The 23,721-nt window shown below is 33.3% G+C and overlaps 1 long non-coding RNA gene across 1 annotated transcript in view; it reads right to left on the bottom strand.

Annotated features, from left to right (window-relative positions):
• The window catches only part of LOC139704387 (uncharacterized), a 63,783-nt gene that overhangs the window by 5,537 nt on the left and 34,525 nt on the right, over window positions 1-23,721 (bottom strand). Inside the window, exon 2 of the long non-coding RNA XR_011706312.1 lies at window positions 16,405-16,501. This is a non-coding gene — a long non-coding RNA (uncharacterized lncRNA). The remainder of the gene's footprint in view (window positions 1-16,404; window positions 16,502-23,721) is intronic.

Below are 23,721 nucleotides of genomic sequence, written 5' to 3'. Positions count from 1 at the left end.
TCTTTAGAAATTAGGTAACATTGAATAAAATCACATCACATAGATGAATTAAATAGTATTGATGAATATGTGGAATAAATGCATTCACAAAAAAGGAAAATAATAATTTAAGCTTTTATTATCAATTTGTAGAAATGAAATGGGCTAAGGAACTGAAGAGACACACTTCTTAGAAGATAAAAAATCAATCAATCAATAAAAAATGTTTAGCATCTCCAGCAATTAAAGAATTGCAAATCAAAACTACTCCAAAATTTAATCTTACTCCAATCAGAATGGCAGTTATTAAAAATACAAGCAAAAATATATGTTGGTGAGGATGTGATGAAAAAGGACCACTGTTACACTGTTGGCAGGACTCTAAATTGGTGACACCAATCTGGAAAAGAATATGGAGATTCCTTAGAAAACTTGGAAAGAAACCAAAATTTACCCAGCTATCCCACTCCTCAGTTTAGACCAACAAGAGCTAAAAACAGCATAATACCGAGGCAAATCCACATTGATGTTCATAGAAAAAAACAACTCACAATAGATAAACTATAGAACCAATCTATATGCTCTTCAATAGATGAATGGATAAAGAAAATATGGTCTATTTACACAGTGGAATATTACTGAGCATTAAACGAGAATAAAATTATGGAATTGGGAAGTAAATGGATGGAGTTGGAGAATACCATGTTAAGGCAATTAAACCAATCCTCCTAAACCAAAGACCTAATGTTTTCTCTGCTAAGTGGATGGTGATCCACAACGAGGGAACTGGGAGGTAGCATGGAAGAAATGAAGAAACTTTGAATAAGACAAAGGGGAGGGAGGTGATGGGAAATGGTTTAGAGGTAGGTAAGATGGTGGAATGAGATGAAAATCTTATTGTACACAAAGTAGAGTTACATGGGTTTTGTAACTATACTTTCTGTACAACAAGAGAAATAAAATTTTGTGCTCCATTTGTGTACTATGAAGTGAAATGCATTCTGCTCTATTAGCAAGTTAGAACAAATTAATAAGTTAATTTATTTTAAAAAATTCAGGAAAGAGACTTGCCTTTCCCTAGATCTATATATAAACATATATGTGCAGATATAAATATGCATGTATTCTATATATCATGCACATATTTAATTTATATAATTTATGAAAATTTTTTTTTATATTTCTATCGATTTTTTTAAAGAAATGACAACAGAAGCATTACAATTCTTATTTCATGTATAGAACACAATTTTTCATATCTCTGGTTGTATATAAATTATGGTGATACAAATTTGTGTCTTCATACATGTATTTTTGATGATGGTCTCTATCACATTCTACCATTCTTGCTAATCCCCTGCTCCCTTTCTTTTCCTCCCACCCCTCTTCTTTATTGAGAATCCATCTATTTCTCTCATGCTCCCCTCCCTACCCCATTATGAGTCAGCCTCCTTATATTTGGCATTTTTTTTTAATTGGCTAACATCACTTATCATTATTTTCTCCAATGCTATCAATTTACCTGCAAATGCCAAATATGCTTATATACCTAGAAGACTCAAAAAGCTCCACCAGAAAAATTCTAGAACTAGTAAGTAAATTTAGTAAAGTAGCAGGATATAAAATCAACACCCATAAATCAAAGGCATTTCTGTATATCAGTGAAAAATCTTCCGAGAAAGAAATGAAGAAAACTACCCCATTTGCAATAACTTCAAAAAAAAGATACTTGGGAATCAACTTAATGAAAGAGGTGAAGGGTCTATACAAGGAAAACTACAGAACCCTAAAGAAAAAAATCAAAAAAGACCTTAGAAGATGGAAAGATCTACTTTGCTCATGAATAGGCACAATTAATATTATCAAAATGACAATGCTACCAAAGCACTATACAGATTTACTGCAATTCTAATCAAAATCCTAATGGCATTTCTCATAGAAATAGAAAAAGCAACCATGAAATTTATATGGAAAAATAAGAGAACAAGAATAGCTAAAGCAATCCTTAGCAGAAAGAGTGAAGCAGGTGGCATCACTATACTGGACCTTAAACCATACTACAGAGCAATGGTAACAAAAACAGCATTGCATTTGCAAAAAAAAAAAAACAGACTGCAGACGAATGGTACAGAATAGAGGTCACAGAGACTAACCCACAAAATTATAATTATTATATATTAGACAAAGGTGTCAAAACATGCACTGGAGAAAAGATAGCCTCTTCAACAAACCACTATCTCTCACCATGCACAAAACTCAACTCCAAGTGTTTCAAGAACCTAGAAATTAAATCAGATACTCTGTGTCTAATGGAATAAAATACAGGCTCTAATCTTCATCATGTGGAATTAGGCCCCAATTTCTTTAATAAGACTCTAATAGCACAAGATTTAAAACAAATAATCAATAAATGGGATAGAATCAAACTAAAAAGTTTATTCTAAGCAAAAGAAACAATCTGTGAGGTGAAGACACAGCCTACATTTTAGGAGGAATATTTTAACCCTCACATATCAGATAGAGCACTAATCTCTAGGGTACATAAAGAACTTAAAAAAAACTAAGCAAATAATAATAATAGTGATGATGATGATGATGATAATAATAATAATAATAATAATAATAATAATAATAACAACCCAATCAAGAAATGGGCCAAGGATCTGAACAGAGAGTTCTTAGAAGAGAATATACAATCAATCAACATTTTTTTTATATACCTGATTGGTTATGGTCCTCCCTTTTCAGGACCAAGAACAGTTCTGCTTCAGTTTCTAAGGAAGGGAAACACGAGCAAGAAGTATTCTCAACTCTCCTTTATAAATTATCAAATGCAATTATCTATGTCATTTTCTAAACATAGCTGGACATGGGAAATATAGGTTTGGAGCAGAGAACATTTTTATTAGAAACACAGTGAAAAGAAAGAAAGATAAAAAAAAAAAAAAAAAAAAAAAAAAAAAAAAAAATGGGTATCTGGATACTAAATGGCAATTCAGCAGCCCACAGAAAACTACCCAGAGACAGAACTGTATGAAATTTCTTCAAAGACCATCAATGTATTGTTAGCTCCTGACACAGGGATGGCAGTCTGGGGAAATATTATTTTCTCTCCATTTTGAAGAGAGTGCATTGAGAATATATTTCAGGGGCAACATAAATATTTTTTTTTCTTTCATGTTAAGAAACTCTTCAGAAACAAAGCTCACAAGACAGATTTCTTAGAAGGGTAAATGCCTGGAAATTACAAAAAAAAAAAAAAAAAAAAAAAAAAAAATCAGTGGCCCTGAGTGACTCAGTAAGGAAATAAATCTAAAAGGCTCATTAGAACCTGAAAAGCAAAAAAGTAACTATTTCTAAAAATAAATATGTTCATTAGTTGCTATCTCTACAACATGTCATTAAGTAAACAACAAATAATGTATGAATATTTCTAGATTTGGCCAAATTTTATTCTATATGATTTTATATTAAATCCCAAAATCCAGATAATAGAATTCACGATTCACTGCCAAAAATATTACAGAAAAAATATTTTTAAGGAGTGGATGTTTAGTAAATATGTCATTTAACAATTTTATTACCATATTATTTTAAAGAAATTTGTTCATTTTCCTGCAGCCATAGTGTAGAGAAATTTCTTATTTAGTTTTTCCTGTAGTAATTAACAAAGATAAGCCCTAGAATCCACTTTAAATAACCTAACCTTACAATCATACAAGAAACCTATAATAAATGATGAGTAAAGAAAAAAGTCAATTTTAAAAAATAATTTAAACCTTTTTTTTAAAAAAAAATCCATCTCTAGCTGCATTTTTGGATCCTTTTCTCATCTTTTAAGCCAAAAATATATAAAAGACAGAAGTTTGAACTTCAAATTAATACATGAGATATATTTATTAACTATAAAAATTCAAAGTCTTTAGAAATTTAAGAAATACAAAATAAAAACCCACCATGGGAAAAATTAAGTAATATTGATGAACATTTAAAACAAATTAATAATCATTAACTCAAAAGGAGTTTAAATTAGTATCTATTTGTGGAAACTATTTTGCTATTGAATATACATGATACTCCCCATCACAGAGACTTACTGAAATTAGAGCATATGTGATCATGATAACATATAAGTATGCAATGGTACTCACCCAAACATTTGAAGCTCAAGGGCATGGCTCAATACAATATACATCTTGGAAGAGATAAATAATAATCTATAGGAAAAATGGTCACTAGGGCCAGTCACATTTCGTAATATATCCAGTTTTAAAAAGAGCATAAAACACTATGTATAAATTTTACATAGGTGCCTTATGCAAGTGGTATTTCACATGTGTACATTTTTAGAAACAAAATATGTAGAACTTACGAGAAAATAAAAGTCACAAACAGCACATGAAAGACTGAATTATACATCTCATGTAAATAATAAAACTCATCATTACAAAGGTGATAATTTTCCCCAAATTTAATTGACAACATATCTCACCAAATTTGCTATATATAAATATGAATACATCACAGCGAATTCTACTTTTATGTGTGTTCTATAAAGCAATAATTAAAAAAACTATAAATAAATATATGATAGAAGAAAGTAGGAGAATAGGGAAAGGGGAACTGCTGGATACTGAAGGGGAGCAAATTATATTTCACGTTTTATGGTTATGTCAAAATAAACCTATTAAATACAACAATAATGCAATAATAGAAAAAATTATCAAGCTTTACTTTAAATAAAGTAAGAAAGCAAAGCATAAATGTTTAAAATTCATCTACAAAGTTATATGTAACTTTAGCCAAAAACCTTTTCAATTATAAGAGCAAAAAAAGAACTTATCATGGCCTACTATTCATATATATTGTGAAAATATAATATTACACTAATAAAGAATCACAATATAAATAAGATCCCCATATGAATACATATGTATGTAAAAACAGTATGCTTTATTGCAATAGCAAATTCTAGATAAATCAAACCATAACAAAAATAATCTCAGCAACTTAGCTAGGGCCTTTCTCAAATTTAAACCTGTTAGAGCTGTTTACTGGTGAAGAGTCCTTGCTTCCCCAATGCTGAAGTATAACACCAGAGAAGTGCGCCAAGGCAAGTTTAGAGTGGAAAGTAGAAGCTTTATTAAAGGACAGTAGAAAAGACTTCTTCCCAGAAGAAAAAGGGGACCAAAGAGGTAGAATCCATGATAGGGATTTTTTTTAACTAAGGTCTTTTTAGATTTTTTATAACTAAGGTCTCCCTTCAGCTATCCCGCATTCCTGTCACATTTCTGTCCTTTGTTCTGTTACCTTGCAGTGTTGGAGTGTAGGTTTGAAGACCCAAAGTGCAGAGGACAGGTGGGCTCAAGGAGTAATCTGGGCAGGGAGGGCTTTTGGATTAGCATCTTCATGTTTGCTGTGAGCTGCTTCATTAAAATTTCCTTTGGATGGGCTCAGGGCCTTGGGGACATTTTCAATTCCCCTTATCCTGGACTCCATTCTCAATATGGTGTTGATTCTTGATTTTACTGGATATTAGTCCAAATTTACCTAACTACACTAACTACCTATCTGTAAATCTGGCTTCACTACCAAGGATATGGCTAAGTAGTACAGTATCCCTGAGTTCACCTAACTTTAACAAAATAATAATAATGAAGAAAGTAAAAATAAAAGAATGTCAAAATGAAAATTAGCTAGCTCAAAAGGAAATTAGGTACGCCAAAATGACAGCTCCTCTTCTGCAGGAAAATGGACTTTGGAGATTTGATTTTGATAATTATTCCACCTATCAATATCCAGCATCTGGAAAGATACTGGGCTGCAGGAACACACCTGCCACATAGTATTTTATGCAGATTCTGAGGATGCCCTTTGAGCATAAGGAAAGCAGCAAAGAGTCTCTGCCACTGACATATTCCCCACCTGGTTGGCCAGTAAGACTGAGGACATAGTGGCCAAGTGGAGGAGTTAAGTCTGCAGAATCAAGAGATTGCCCAGAGTCCCAATCTGCTAGCTCCTGTTTTCAACACAGCCAGTCTTGTGGTTCCAATAGTCTTCTTCCCCCAGCCTCCCTTGCTAGGCCAATGCACACTTACCATTTCCTGGTTCTCAGGAGTAGGACCACTTGGGATCCTCAGTTCCTGCACAGCAGAACAACCTGTGACTCTGAAGTATGAGACTACAGAGGGCAAAAATGGAGGACTCAGGAGATAAGATGTGAAAGCCTACCCTTCTCCTCCCTGATGACATGCATGATTGGACAGTTCCCACAAAATGCTCTTGATTGGAAGGGGCTTCAGATCATGAACATTGAATCTGAGAGAAGTGAGCCCTTTTTTTGAGTGACAGGGAATATTATCCAATCCAGGCATGAATAAGGGCTAGAATTTCAGGTCATTGAGTCCTGTTTTTTTTTTTTTTTTTACTCTGAGAAATGTACCCCAGAGTCTCAGGCTGCTGTTATTTTAAGGCAAGGTTGTTTTCCCATAAGTGGGAACTAACCCAACCAACAAAACATTTTCATTTAAACTTACATATAAAGTCATTTCAGTTTATGGATTACATATGCTTGTATATTATTCAGGAATTAATATAAAATAATGACAATAATTATCAAATTTTATTTATTTATTTTTTGATCTCTATTCTTTTTAGGTGACAGATTGAACTTTGAACTGGGAAGAAAACCCCTAAAGTAAAAATGCCCAATAAAAACAACACATAAGGGGCTGGGATTGTGGCTCAGCAGTAGAGTGCTCACCACTCTTGTGCAAAATCCTGATTTCAATCCTCAGTACTACATAAAAATAAATAAGTGAAATAAAGGTATTGTGTCCAGCTACAGCAAAAAAAAAAAAAAAAAAAAAAAAAAAAAATACATGAAAAAACGTAAGGTAAAAGGTGAGAAACCAGCCTCTACCTCAGAGCAAAGACTGTCCAAGGAAGGGGGCATGACTCTTGTCCTTGGAAAGACACAAAGCACACTCCTAGGCTCATACCCACCCTGCTTAGTTGTTTATCTACAAATAACAGGAGAGATCTGCTGTGCCTGGTGTCCCTGACTCAGTCCGGCTAGGTGGGGATCCATAGCAACCCCTTAGCAGCCACCAATCAGCATGAGACAGGGAAAATTCCTGGGATTCCAAATGACCCTTCCAGTAGTTTATGGTGGTTGATAACATTTTGGGAAACCATATAGTTCAGCATATACTCCCCTCATGTCCTAAGCCAATCTGTTCAAATGAATCCCCATCTTCTACTAACCAATCATGCTTACCCAACTTGTTCCCACCAGTGAATGTGCTAATCTTGTTTAGAGTTGTTTATGATTTTCCAAAGGAGTTTGATGATTTTATAAGAGATGCTATGATGTATGTGGGGTACCTGCCTTCCCCAAAGAGTTATAAAACTGCTGAAAACCCCAGGATCAGGGCCTCTAAGCCTCCAGTTGCTGTGTGTGTGGGGGGGGACTGAGCTAGCTTGCAATAAACACCTCTTTGGTGCTTACATGGATCTTGGTCTCTGGTGGTCCTTTGGGGGTCCCACATTTGAGCATAATAGTCTTTCCTGAAACCCATGAGAAAAGAAGATAGAACTCCAGTTCTCTAGGACTGTAGTTTTATAGCACAAAAAGTTACAAAAGTGGGGTGTCTTGAGAACTTACACGAATAACAGGATTTTCACAAGCACGTAGTAGGTTAATGGTGTAAATGGTTTAGCACTTAGGGAGTAAATTTAGATCACAACATCAGAATTGATGAGGCCCCAATAAAGTTTCAGAGTGAGTTGTTATTTGGTCAGGGAAAGCCAGAATTCATGAGTCATCACTAAAGTTTCAGGGAGGGTTGTTATCTCATCAGGGAAAACCAGACATGGGTGAGTTCAAGGCACTGACAGGCATTTCAAGCAAGTTTACAAATCACAGTAATTTATAATGAAGCAGAAATTAACTTTTCATGCCTTTGTGATGAGATGGCTCCCAATCTAAAAAAGGAAATTAGGCTGGATTTTTCATTTGCTATAGCCATAGCTTTTAAAATATATGTTTCCTAATTTAACAAGTATGAGAATTAAATTATTAATATTAATTACTACTATTTTTTAAAAGACTGAATAAAATAGGAAATTAGATATTTGTTATTAAATGCATAAAAATTTTGATTAACATATTGATAATATAAACATGGAACATTTTGACAATGATAAAAAGACATTTAATATAAGGGATTCAATATTATAAGTCCCTCATGTTCAGTGGGTCAGTCCTTCAAGGATTTTTTTCATTTTTTTTAGTCATTTTGAATTACACTTCTGCAAATGTTTTTTTAAGTACACAAATTTAAGATTTTGTATTTTGTAAAGTAGAAAAATGTCAGATTTCAGGATTTTAAAACTTATAAGCCATGTGGGGCATCTTAGCACTTTTTTTTTCATATTTGCACACAGTCCAATTCTAGAGAAGAATGAGTTGGAGATATAGTCTACTGTTCTGAGCAAAAGAAAAATTACCTTAGGATATTTCTAAAGCTTTTAAATTTTCTAACTTTTCAGAATTTTTGATGATTTGAAAAAATATATTTATTTTAAGAAATGAATTGTTTGAAATTAATTATTTATCTTTCTTGGTTTAGCACTTAGGGAGTAAATTTAGATCATTTAATTTAGTGCATTATTTTTCACTTTAATTGATTTTTTTTAGAAGAACTAACAGAACAGAATTACAAAAGTGTTCCATGTAAATTTAAAGGTATGTTTCTAATAATCAAGATAGAAAGCAGAAACAAAACATCATCGAGTTTGGTTGTTCTGCCTCAAACTAGAGAGTTACTTATTTATTTATGCTATTATTCACTAGGTTCCTGAGGTTGCAGAAATTACCAACCAACACAGAGAAGTCTTTTTAGTTTGTTTCACACAACCAATTCAAGCTAAAATACACTAGTATCGCTGTAGTTTCAGACCAAAGTGTGTTAGTAAATAATAAAAATATGTATACATAAATATATAAATAAATATAAAATAAAATATAATATTAGATAGATTTTTTTCCTGGATAATTATTTTGTACATATTCCCCAGTTCGGGGAACAAAGTGTCACAAATAAGACATAAATCCTACATTGCTACATAGAGTAATTATGGCACATACTAAGAGCTTGGTATAAAACTTGGCATAGAGACACAAATAACTAGAGAGCACCATAGAGAATTATACATAAGTGCTAAGCAGCAAATTCATAGTCTTTAAGTACATGAAGAGACAAGTTTTCATAGCCAATTTTATAACTCAGTTTCTGCTAATATAGAGATAGAGATATTTAATAAGAAATGGTTTTATGCAGATTTTTGGTTTAAAAAGGGAAAGATCAAATAATGTAGGTGATTTAAACATGAGCAATAATATTTTTCTGCATTCAGTACCTTTTTCGCAGATATATGAATTATAATTAATTCCAACCAGTAAAACGCAGAAATAGTGTAAAAATTATTCACTAGGAGTAAAACTACTTAAAAAGAGAACCAAAACTTCCATTCCTGTCCAAATGTTTATTTCTGACAAAAAGACTGCTTCTCTTGAACCATTTCTGTAGATATGATTTTTTTTTGTTCTAACTCCTAAACTCCCTTGATATTTGAGATATCTTTTAATTTTTAAGCTTATATCATTTTTATAATGAATCCTGTGCTTTCAATAAAGAATGACTATTTTTATGCACCTGGCTCATTTACAGGAGTTTTGTTGTGTTCTTTGGTTTTATTTATAGTGAAGTTAAAAAAAAGTTAATGTTAAACCAAAACACAAAGAAAAGACCACCAACTCAAATTTCAAATCAAATTAAATCAATATTGTATTGTGTACACAAAAGCTGGCCAGGACGGTCTCTTACAAGATTCCATGCTAGAGATCATCCCCCTGATCTTCAGGAAAAAGTTTTTACAGCACAAAAAGTTACAAAGGAGGTGGGTGTCTAAGGTACTTACAGCTAACAAGATTTTGACAATCATAGTACAAAGGCAAATAGCAGGTTAAGGATCCACATGGCTAACATTTCAAGGTAGAAAATAAATTCAGCTCCAGACATTAGAATTTATGAGCTGCCACTGAGGTTTAGAGAGAAATGTAATTTGGTCAGCCAGAGCCAGAATTTATGAGGCACCAGGAAGGTTTTAGAGAGGGTGGTTATCTGGTAAGGGATAGCCAGGCATAAGTGAATCCAAAACACAGGGAGAAATTGCAAGCAAGTTTAAAACATCAAAATATTGTCAGGCCAAAGAGAAATTTTAGTTTTCTTACACAAAACAGAAATAAGCTTTTTACCTCTAAAAGCTCTAAGAGAACATTTTATTTTTCTGTATTTTCTCATATCTAATGGCTTCTGGCATTCCTTTGTTTGTAACCATAAATGCTTCTCTTCTGTGTTTATGGGGCTTCCAAAACAAATATATATCTATATATCTATATATCTATATATCTATATATCTATCTATCTATATATATATATATATATATATATATATATATATATATAGATATAGATATAGATATAGATATATATATAGATAAGCCCTTCTCATAGGGAAGATGTTTCTAACATAGCAAGTAACTACCCTTTAACCCACAGGGTCTGAACACCATATTATAGGATATGAAAGACCCTCCAATATGCTTCTTCCAACCATTGTTTGCAAAGATTGACAAAAGTCAATTCATTGTACAGAATGAGTGAGGTGAGTCTCTGCTCTGCAGTCCAGAACAGGAGGTAAAAGAGCCCCCAAAGTGAGATTAAGACAGGGCTTTACATGACATAGCTGTCAAAATCCTAAAAACAAAAGAAAACATAAATTCAGAGAGAACCATAGCCACATAATCTCATTTTATAGAATCCAATTCATAAGAGGAACAGAGGACAGAGGCAAACCTAAAGGGATTTAACTATACTTTCTTTTTCTAAATTGCTATTAATATCTCCCACAATTATAGAGTTCTTGATCTCCTCAGTTACTATTTTATCATTACCTTCATCCTACAATGCATGAGGCACACTGAATTTACTCTCATACTCATGCACTTATCACTTATTTTTTTCTATAGAAATGCATATGTATATGAATATATTTTGCCCACATTTCCAAGATTCTACCCTGAAAATTTCTGTGATATCACTTCCCTGAAATGCATTTTCATTATTTCATGTCAGTTCATCTAAGTATTCCATATCATGTGTTGGAAAAGATGAGACAACACTAAGGCCCTTCTTATTTGACTATTTATAAACTATAATTAAACGTCAACCTCAGTACCTCCAAAGAACTTAAGTCTCATTCACCTTTCTCATTCATAGTTTTTTTTTTTTTAATTTTTTAAGTAGGAAGCAGAAATTTTATCTTGAAGAAGAGTAAGTGATTTAAAGCCATTCAGTGTACTTTAGAGGATCCCAAAAACCTATGGTTGTGGTTCTTAAACAACCTTACCACTGAAAGATCTGGATTACACTCCAGGTTGGACACTGATACTATGCTTCCATGTTAAATGGTTTCTAGGTTGTGATTATTGTCTTTCCCTTTCCCCTATAGTCTTGGAAATGTGTGGATTGTGTGAACTTTTAGAATCACTATTTTCAACACACTTAGAATGGACCCATTTGATAATAGAAGACATCGATATTCTGAAAAAAAAAAAAGACCCTTCACCAAGCCCTAAAGAAGTGATAAAATAATCTCTGGAAAAACTAACAGTTATCCATTATATTATTTTTTAAAAATAATAAGAATAAATTTAGTTAGTAATACATTACTGTACTAGGAAAAGTGATATAAATGCAATTTTAATTTTTAAAGTTGTTTCTGATTACTACAAAGAGAGTATAAAAAGCTTGGTACATGGGCTGGAGTTGTGTTTCAGTTGTTGACTACTTTGCTAGCATGTGCAAAGCACTGAGTTTGATTCTCAGCAATATACAAAGATTTTTTTTTTGTTTTACTTTTTAAATACATGACAGTGGAATGCATCGCAATTCTTATTACACATATAGAACAATTTTTCACACCTCTGTTTGTATATAAAATATGTTCACATCAATTCCTGTCTTCATATATGTACTTTATTTTTTTTTAGAGAGAGAGAGAGAGAGAGAGATTGAGAGAGAATTTTAATATTTTTTATTTTTTAGTGTTCGGCGGACACAACATCTTTGTTTGTTTGTGGTGCTGAGGATTGAACCCCAGCCGCACGCATGCCAGGCGAGCGCACTACCACTTGAGCCACATCCCCAGCCCCATATATGTACTTTAGATAATAATGTCTATCACATTCCACACTCCTACACTGGCTACTTCACAAAAACTTGCCTCAGGGATTTAATGAATTAATCAAATAGATTTTATTCAGCCTATGCAGTGCTCTTGGAATGGCTATTATAAAAATCTAAAATTGTCATCTATGGTGACATATGCCTGAAATTCTAGAAGCTGTGGAGAATGACACAGGAGAATTGTTAGTACAAAGACAGCCTCAATAACATAACAAGGCTACAATCAATTTAATGAGAGCCTGTCTCAAAATATAACATAAAAAAGAATGTGGATGTATCTCAGTGGTATGCACCTCTGGGTTCAATACTCAGCACCAAACCATACAAAACAAAGCAAATATGTCATAATTAATAGGGATTCCAGGGTACACAAATATGTAAAAATGTTGGTGACAATATAAATTTAATAAATATATTTTTATAAAACTCTTAAGGTTCTTTAAAAGCCCAAAATAAAAATGCCACATAATCCACTAGTAATAATGTGGGGTAGCAGTGCAAAATCATACATGCCTGTACTCCCAGTGGCTTAGGAGAATAAGAGGTAGAAAACTAGGGGTTTATTCTCAAGTTAAAGACCAGCCTCAAGAACTTGGCAAGGTCCTAAGAAACTCAGTAAAACCCTCTCTCCAAAATAAATAAATAAATAAAAGTGTTGGAGACTGGGTATGTAGCACACTGGTAAAGTGTCCTGGGGTTAATCTCCAGTATTTAAATAAATAAAAAGATATAAATAATAATTCTTGGTAAAAAAAAATGCCATACAATCCAGTAATAATAACTCTGGGTATATATGTAAAAAATTTGGAATCCTTTTGCTAAATATATTGCCACACATCTATTTTTATTGTACCTTTATTCACAGTATCTAATAAAAGGAAACAAATAAAGTACCTTTTAGATAGAAAGTATATCAGAAAATGTCTTCCAGCTGCAAAGCATCCAATTAGTCCATCCCTTCAGAAGCTACACACTTAAAATTCAAACTGGTCCCTAGAAGGCAAGACTCAGAGAGTGGTGTTTTCTAAATACTCCAAAAAATTTGGAATCTCTGGGAACCTTGTTTCAGATATTCTAAAACTCAGAACTAGGTAATATGGGAGGTCAGAATGAGAACACAAGACATAGTAAACTCTTTAATAGGGAATCTTAACTCAGACACTGACATAAACAAAAGCAGTGTTGGAGATAAAAAATAGATTCTGTTTCACTGATTTCTGGGTTATGTATTGAAATGAAATATATATTAGAAAAAAAGTTAAGGCTACTGGTTAAAATCGACGTAAAACAGATATTAAAAATGTACCAGGGGCTGGGTGTGTTGGTGCAAGCCTGTAATCCCAGTCGCTGAAGAGGCTGAGGAAGAATTATCGAAAGTTCAATGCCAGCCTTAGCAGAAGCAAGGTGCTAAGAAACTCGGTGAGATCCTGTCTCTAAATAAAGTTAAAAAAAAAAAATCCTGGGGATTTGTCTTAGTAGTAAAGTGTTCGTGAGTTCAGTCTCCAATATCCCCCATAAAAAATGTACCAGGGGGCTGGGGATGGGGCTCATTGGAGCTCACTTGTCTGGAACATGTGAGGCACTGGAATCAATTCTCAGCTCTACAGATAAGTAAATATAATATAAGGTCTATCAACAAATATATATATATATATATATATATATATATATATATATATATATATATATATATATATTAATATTATAAGACATTGACATGGACTTTGATCTAATTTGTGTGTACTTTAGCCCTTAAGATTGAAGTTGGTTGGGGCTGGGGATGTGGCTCAAGCGATGGCACACTCGCTTGGCATGCGTGTGGCCCAGGATTGATCCTCAGCACCACATACAAAACAAAGATGTTGTGTCCTCCAAAAACTAAAAAATAAATATTAAAAACATTCTCTCTCTCTCCCTCTCTCTCTCTCACACACTCTCTCTTTAAAAAAAAAAAAAAAAAAAAAAAAAAGATTGAAGTTGGCCCGGCATGTTGGTGCATGCCTGTAATATCAGCTGTTTACAAGACTGAGACATAAGGATCATGAATTCAAAACCACTCTCATCAATGGTAAGGCACTAAGCAACTCAGTGAAACTCTGTCTCTAAGTAAAATACAAAATAGGGGTAGGGATGTGGCTCAGTGGTAGAGTGCCCCTGACTTCAATCCCTGGTATCCCCTCCAAAACAAAAATGGGGCTGAGTAAATAGCTCAGCTTCTAGAGTGCTAGCCTTCTAAGCATGAGGCCCTGGAGTTAATCCCCAGTACAGAAAGAGAAAGAGAGAGAGAGAGAGAGAGAGAGAGAGAGAGAGAGATTGAAATTACATGCAATTTAAATTCAAATTAGTCCCAATTTTATTTTTTCTTGTCACACCTAAATAAAAGAGTTTCCTGAAATGTTTGGAATGTTTCTGTGGGTTATTTATTTTTTTATTTTTTATTTATTTATTTTTATGTGGCGCTGAGGATCGAACCCAGGACCTTTCATGTGCTAGGTGAGTGCTCTATCACTGAGCCACAACCCCAGATTGTCTGACCATAAATAAATAAAGAAACAAATTAATTAATAAATAAACCCTCAATTGATGACCCATTACAATTTTTAAAACTCCTTAATTGGGACACATAAACCTCATTTAGGATTCATTCTTTTTAATGTCACGTAATTTTATTCTTCTTCTCATGTGAAAATCTCAGAATGATAAATTAAAATCTTTTAAAATGTCCTCCAGTTCTTGAAGAAAAACATTATAAATGATGCATACATTTGAAATAAAACATGGGAAAATAATGATTAATAATGCTGAAAGTGGAGTTTTGAGATGAACCAAAATTTCTCAGTTTGCAAATTGAATCTGGGTGCTTGTCTCATAATTTTTGAAGAAAAAAAAATCTATTTAAGCAAGAAGAAATAGAACACCCACCATGTGGTATGAGGAATGATCCCTGAAAAAAAAAACAACTCATTTTTGTGTGCCATCTTAGAAGTTTACTGATAGTTTTGGGCAGAACACAGAGCATAATGCATTTAGAATAGGCTTTGGAAAAGGCATCCTGACTACCATATGGTTTCACTTTCATTCTTTCTGTGACACATCCTTTTTTCTTCAAATTCAATCAGGAATCACCCTTGGGACAAAGGACTTTGTTGAAGGTGTTCTCACAAGTGGGCTACAAGGTCTTTTACATTTGAAATAGACCTTAATGGTGCTCATTAACATCTTTCAATTAGCCACCAAGTGTGTTTGAGTGAGGCCCATTCTCAGCACTACATGGTCATTATACTATCTATTCTATTTTATACTTATTATTTGTGAACAGAGAACCCTAGTTTTGGATATGTGAACAGAGAGCTAGAAAACTAGGGGTTTATTCTGAGACCTATGGAGAGCTAAACTGAAGTTCTGGATTTCAGATTTTTGTTCTGGATTTGAGATACTGCTTCCCCTACATTAAAAAATCTCAGGACTCATGAAGAGAATGAGTTAAAAGCCAGCATCATCAAATTTGTGAGGCCCTAAGAAATTCAAAGGGAACCTGTGTCTAAATAAAAATATTAAAAAAAAAAAGGGGTGGGAATGTGAATCACTGGATGAACACCTCTGGGTTGAATTTCTGGTACTAAAAGGAAAACAGTACACACATAAATAAATAGATAGATAGATAGATAGATAGATAGATAGATAGATAGATAGATAAATACAAACAAACCCTCATGAGTAACAAGCTCTAAAATTAACAGCCTCTCTCATACATGAATACAATAAATGGATTTGTAGTTCTCTCCTGGTAATTATCTCAGTCTTCACTATGAAATCTGGAGACATGTTGGACTCATGGCACATGGAAGCCCACAAAGGGCTTTAGAAAGAAGCTGAAAACACCATACAATTATGGAACAAAATGCCCAGGTTTTCAACTGCTGATCTAAGCCTCACTAGACTAGTCAGAGGGAGATGAAGGCTAAGCTACCACAGAGAGACCCTCTGGCCACAAGACTCTGGAGAGGACCAGGAGGAGTCCCTAGCCATGACTGCCAGTTTCCACCATTGCCACTCCTGTCAGCTTTAAGCCACCTTCCTAAGCAGTCTCAAGATAACAAGGCACACTTACTGTTTCCTGGCTCTCAGGGTTCTCAGCATTCTCCCTGTGGTTTGTTTTCAGATTCTGCATAGCACAGACACCTGGGCTCTGGATCCAGGACAGAAGCCTACAAAAAGATTAAAAAAATGGCGAGCTCCAGACACCAAGGGAACAGAGGATTGTGGAAGCCCTCCCCCTCATCACTGGCTGCATGAGGATTGGACAGTTCTCATTTAAGAGACTGATTGGTCAAGGCTTCAGGCACTGCCTCCAACCTCAGCCAAGTGGGTGCAGAATCAAAGTCTAAAAGACAGGCTGCTCCATTGTCATTGTTAAAAGTCTACAGATCAGGGCTGAGAATATAGCTTAGTCAGTAGAGTGCTTGTTTTGCTGATATAAGGCCATGGATTAAATCCTCTGCCCTACACGCACTCACTCTCACCCCGCCCCCCCAAAAAAAAGGATTAAGGAAAGGACTTTGGGGACTAGGGTTATGTATGGATCAGTGGTAGAGAACTTCCCTAGCATGCATGAAGTACTGGGTTGAACACCCAGCACCGCATTAAAAAGCCACCCAAGAGGGGATGTGGCTCAAGAGGTAGTGCACTCCTCTGGCATGCGGGCGGCCCAGGTTCGATCCTCAGCACCACATACAAACAAAGATGTTGTGTCCACCAAAAACTAAAAATAAATATTTTTAAAAAGCCAACAAACAAACTACTAATGGTACTGTGTCCATTTACAACAAAAAAAGACTGTGTATTGGACTTGTGCACCCTCAGTACAGAACTCATAAACACTTTTTATAAATAATACATACATATATGTCTTCAGACAGTGTATAAAATTCTTCTGTGATGTCTTTTCAAGTAACTTATATTACAGGTATGCTTCACAACCCTGAAATCCTCCCCACCTCACTTATTATTATTATTATTATTATTATTATTATTATTATTATTATTATTTGAGGCCTGTTAATTGCATTAAATGCCTCTGTATGGGGTTATTTTAAGGCAAAGTTTTCTTCCTATAATAGGACCTAGCCCAGAGAGAAATGTATTGACACTTATAACTGTTTATAAGATTAAAGCAATTTGTGAATATATATATATATATATATATATATATATATATATATATGTATCACAATTACTTTAATTTTTTTAATTTTTCTATTATTTTTCTCATAAAAAAAAAAACAGGTTGAGCTTTAAACTCATTAGCAATGTCCTTATATCCCTTACCCCAAAAAAAGTGACTCACAGGTATAATTCAAATTATTGAGATTAATAAATTTTTGATCCTTTATTTTAACTAGTGAAGTCTAAAGATTTTCTTTTTATTTTCACCTTTAAATGAAGCCCACTTTTTATAGCTTTCTTGTTGTGTAACTAACCTTTAATATTCTGCAAATTTTACCCCCATTCTGATCACTTTGGACTATTGATGTTTTCATGGAGGGGATCTCAAAGTGGTCATGCACAAGGTAGGAAATGGATATAGTAAGATATAAGACTGGTGATTGTGGAGTATGTAGATTTTGCTATACAAAATAAGAACTGTTGGATGATATGGGGGTAGGGAGAAAAAGAGCAATAAAAAAAAAAGAAGAAAAACTTGAACATTAGAGGGGTTCACATGCTACAAGTCTACAATGATAGCGTGAATATAGAGGGTAGTGTTCTTGGAAGCACCAATACAATCTGAGGGAAAGAAAAAGGTAATTTTTGGCACAGTACCCAAGTGATAGAGCAAGGTGAATGGGTTCTGTGTTCAACTCTTCCCACCTAAAAGTGGAATTTACAGTTCATAGAGTATGTCACAGTAGTAAAACACCATTTCTATGTACCTTTACACTTTTTCATGGCTACAAGCTTACTTTGACAATTCCAGTCATGTTACATTTTTGCACTTGTTAGCGATTCATTAATTAATTCATTCATTAAATTATTTGTTTGTTTTTTATTAACTCACTTTTTCCTTAGCTGTCATTGTTTTTACATTACTGGTGATTACATAATTGCATAAATATTCTGAATGTTGACTTTTGGTTAAATATTGTTTTATGTGTTTATTCATACATTTACTTTTCAATATTTGCCAAGCCTGATTTATATTAGAGCTCAATCTTTATTTATGAAGACTAGATAAATCACATTATTCCAAATAACTCAAGGATTTATCATCTTTGCACAAACCTAATCACCTGCTAAAGTTGACCCAGTCTGGGTCACCTAAAAGCTAAGTCAAAAGTCTTCTTTTTTCTTATATACACTTTAATAAAGAATTCCTCTAGCACTTTTATATTTTGGAGAGTAAGCTAACTTCCCAAGCAGTAGTTAATAACCTAGATGAGTTTTCCAACTAGCTCACTATTACTTTTAAATTATTCACATCCTTGACACTAATAGGGTCAGTGATTACTTTTTTTTATTCTCTCTCTCTCTCTCCCTCATATGACAAATTGAAATCAGATATGCTTTTTTTTATTAAGAAACACTCTCAGCCTTTAATAAATTATTCTATAAAGAAAAAGGGTTTCACTAATTTTCTTAGAACCTCACTAAGTTGCTGAGGCTGGCTGACTTTAATCTAATGCTATAGAAGTTTGCAATATATATATATATATATATATATATATATATATATATATATATATATATATATATATAATGCAAACTTCTATAACATTAGATATATATAGCATGAATATACAGGGTAGTGTTCATTTGACTCTTTCTCTTTGGGACTGTGCCAGAGTTACCTTCTTCTTTCATTTCTACCTTATTTCTGCCTCCAAAGAAACTAATCTTTACCCGCATACTACCATTGACCCACCATTAGACTTTTAAAATCTGAACTCTTGAGCTGGTCATTCTTTCCCTTCTTTCCTTCACAGCACTTTTTTTTTCTCTACCCGTACCTATTCCACCAATAATTTTTCATGAATACTCACTACTACATACTCAGCATCCACCAATCTCACATCCTGACCCATCCCTGTTCTGCCCTTTCCATGGATCACTTTGAGATCCCCTCCACCCAGATATCAATAGTCCAGAGTAAGGTCAGGTTAGGGTGTTATATATGCAGGTTTTTAAAAGTCATTTTCATAACAATAAGCCTATTAAATTGGGATGTATTTTATCTTAGGTTAAAAAAGAAAATCTACAGACTGCATTGTTCAACTGAATTGTTTAAAATTCATTAATCTCAATAATTTGGAAAAAGAAATTCTATAAAAAGGAGAATAAAAAAGAACATAATACATAAAAGTGACAAATTTGAAGACACACCAAGTGTATATATCCAAGAGTGTCATATATTGGTGCTTTCAAAAGACAAATTAATTTGAAATAAATGTAGTTAATGTGAGATGTAATGATCAATTATTAATTATATATAATGGTACTATACATGTATATGTACAAAATGCATCTCATATAATTATGAGTATACATTGCAAAAAATAAACTCTACAGTATTTTGTTTTAATTTTGCTGACAACACTATAAATACCTACATCTAGGTTTATGTATTACCAAATGTTCAGGATACCTTTTATAAACTTCATAAAGTTTACAACTGACCAACAGACTTTTTTTCTCAATTTTTAAAAGGAGTAATACTTATTTTCAGTTAGAACATAATGCCATCATTTATCTTTAATTTTTAAATATTTTTTTAATTATATATGACAACAGAATGCATTACAATTCTTATTACACATATGGAGCACAAATTTTCATTTCTCTGGTTTTATACAAATTATATTTACATGAATTCACTTCTTTATACATGTACTTTATATAACAATATACATCATATTTCACCATCATTTCTAACCCCATGATCCCTCCCCTCACCTCCCAACCCCCAAAAGGTCATTTTGATATACACTGATGTATGCTATGAAGTTATAGAAAAGAGTATATACCTTATAATAATATTAACAGATACAGTTTTGTAACTAATACATAGCATAATAATAATAATAATAATAATAATAATAAACTAGCCATTTAGACATTAATAAATTATACATCTGGCACTACTAACATCTTTTCAAAAAAAAATTGATAACTTTTATAAAAAAGGGGGGTATTTGTGGGGGGAAATGGTATTCTATGCTTTCTTAATATCAAGAATAAATTATTTTCAGAAGTAATATATATTTCAATATAAAAATAAAATAGAACCAGATTCCATGGCACACACCTCTAATCCCAATGGATTGTGAAGCTAAAGCAAGATAATCCTGAGTTTAAAGCCAGCCTCAGAAACATAGCAAGGCCCTAGGCAACTATGTGTGACCCAGTCTCTGTGTGCCCCTGATTTAAATTTCCTGTAAGAAAAAACAACAACAAAAAGAATACAATGTATTGATGAGGACACAGAACAAATTATCATGAACTTAAGATGGAGTAGAAATTGCTGTTATTTCATCATGAAAATGGTACATATATATATATATATATATGAAATACTCCTCACCAAGCAGCTTAGACCTGTAGAAATTATAGTATGTGTGTACAATGACAGTGTACAAGTATGTGATAGCATAAGACTAGAGCTATACTTGTCAATACATTAGAAATCTGTAGCATAGGAGGAAAGAGGAGGTGATTCACAAAAATAAAAATAATAAAGTTTGAGAAAAAATGGTTTGTGGAACCCAGAAAGATTTTTGGTTTAATTAGAGTACAAAATACCACATAAGTATTATACTGAAGTTATATCTGTTAAATACATCACATGTATAATGGATTTCAAGGAAAATATGTGGCACTTATCACAAACTAAATAAAAATTTACAAAAGCACATAAAATAGCATGTGTGTAAATAAAACTAACCATTACAAAGACAACTATTTTAACTCAATTTAATATATAATATTTTCCTATCAAAATTTTAGCATGTTTTTCTTTAAATAAGAGAGCTGGACCTGTTGGTGCACAATTGTAATCCCAGTACCTTGGGAGGCAGAGACAGGTGTATTGTTAGCTCAAAGCCAGCATCAGCAAAAGTGAGGCCCTAAGCAACTCAGTGAGACACCGTCTCTAAAAGTCATACAAAAGAGGTTTGGGGATATGGCTCAATTCCCCTGAGTTTAATTCCAAGGACCAAATAAAAGAAAAGAAAAGAAGGGACCAAAAAAATTATCTTAGAAATAAAATATATGTAAAATACCCCAAAACGTTTAATAAAAAAACAAATAATATAGTTATTGTTATGAGACACATTTAATGTATATTATGAAACTATATTGCAATAATACAGACCAATATATCATAATATAAACCAAATCTGAAACCATATGTAGATCAACAGTATTGTTAAGAGCAATAGAAAGGCATATGTAAAACTGATCATATGAAAAATAACATTAGACATGAATGAATGAATCTATCCAACCTAAAGTTAGAATTGGGACATAGAGGCAAAGTTCACTGTTAGAGTGTGTGTGCAGAATGTGCAAGATAGTCAGTTACAAACTTAGCAACACTATAAAAAGCAAATATTAAGAGGGAATAATGTTGAAAATAAAGCAGAATATTAAATGAGATAATCTCCCTCCATCTATAAATGAATTTAATAAAAAAACTACTGTGAGTATCTCTTTGGCAAAATCATGAATGAGTAGAGAGATTTAGATACACTGAATATTAGTCCAGTCTTAAGAAATGTACCACATTTGGGACAAAATTCCCAATTATCATCATCACTTCTAGTGATCAGAAATGTGAGAGAGTGGCTGAGGATGTAACTCAGTTTTTAGAGTGCTTGCCTTGTATGCACAAGGCCCTGGGTTCAATCTCTAGCACCACAAAAAAAAAAAGAGGGCTGGGGATGTGGCTCAAGATGTAGTGCACTTGCCTGGCATGCGTGCGGCCCGGGTTCGATCCTCAGCACCACATACAAACAAAGATGTTGTGTCTGCTGAAAACTAAAAAAAATAAATATTAAATTTAAAAATAAAAAAAGAAAGAAGGAAATATGAAAGAAATGATACAAAAAAAATGGTGATATCTAGGAGCCATAAAATTTTTCACAAGTGTTTCATCAGCTGTGACCAAGACACAAAAATACCCAAATATCAAAGCTGTCAATTTATCTCAAAAAAAGAATCTGCCAAATCTGGAAAATATACTAGAGGCTGGAGAGGCAAGTCAGGAGGATTGTGATTTGAAACACAGCCTTAACAACATAGAAAGGCTATAAGCAACTTATTGAGATATTAGTGATATATCACCTGTCTCCAAGAAAGAAAAGGACTGGAGACATAACTCAGTGGTAATCACCCCTGGAGTTCAATTCCTAGCACCAAACCACACCAAACTAAACAAATATCTGAAAGATAGTAGGGACTCCAGAGTATAGGTGTACATGCATAGATAAAAATTTTGGTTACAATATAAAGTCAATAAATATACTTTTGAAAAAAAATCATGGTTCTTTTTTAAAGAGAGAGAGAGAGAGAGAGAGAGAGAGAGAGAGAGAGAGAGAGAGAGAGAGAGAATTTTAATATTTATTTATTCATTTTAGTTTTTGGCAGACACAACATCTTTATTTGTACGTGGTGCTGAGGATAAAACCCAGAGCCACATGCATGCCAGGCAAGTGCACTACCACTTGAGCCACATTCCCAGCCCCTATCATGGTTCCTAAGAGCTCAAAATAAAAATGCCATATAATCCACTAATAATAAAAAAAATAGGGATGTAACACAGTGGTAAAGTAACTAAATAAGTAAAAAATAAAAAAAACAATTCTTGGTTTAAAAAATGCCCTATAACCCAGTAATTATAATTCTGGATAAATATCTAAAGAAATTGGAACAATTTTGTTAAAGAAATTACTTCACTTCCATTTTCATTGTAGGTTTATTCACAGTATCTAATAAAAGGAATCAAATGTATGCCTTTTAGATGCAAAGGTTGATGAAAACGTTCCTTCCAGCTGCAGATCATCCATCTACTTGCCTTAAAGGCTGCATACTTATAATTCAAACTGCTCCCTAAAAGGCAAGACTCAGATATGGATTCTTCTGAGTACTCCAAGAAATTTTGGTACCTCTGGACAAATTCTGTAAGACTTTTCCAAAACTAAGGAATAGATAAATTTTGGAGTTTGGAATGTGGACAACATACAGTAAATTCCTCAAGGGGGAATCTTAATTCAGACACTGTGATAAGGTGTCTGGTCTGGGAAAGAAAGAGAAAGTAAAATCAGAGTTTGAGATAAAACTAGACTTTGCTTCACTGATTTCTAGGTTATTGATTTAATCCAAACAGATATTGGAAAAGGGTTAAATCTACTAATTAAAATTTATGTAAAACAGG

The sequence above is a fragment of the Marmota flaviventris genome, unplaced genomic scaffold (genome assembly GCF_047511675.1).
Source record: "Marmota flaviventris isolate mMarFla1 unplaced genomic scaffold, mMarFla1.hap1 Scaffold_55, whole genome shotgun sequence".
NCBI lineage: Eukaryota > Metazoa > Chordata > Mammalia > Rodentia > Sciuridae > Marmota > Marmota flaviventris.
The sequence above is the reverse complement of the archived record's forward strand: the minus strand, read 5'-3'. Positions and strand labels throughout refer to the sequence as shown.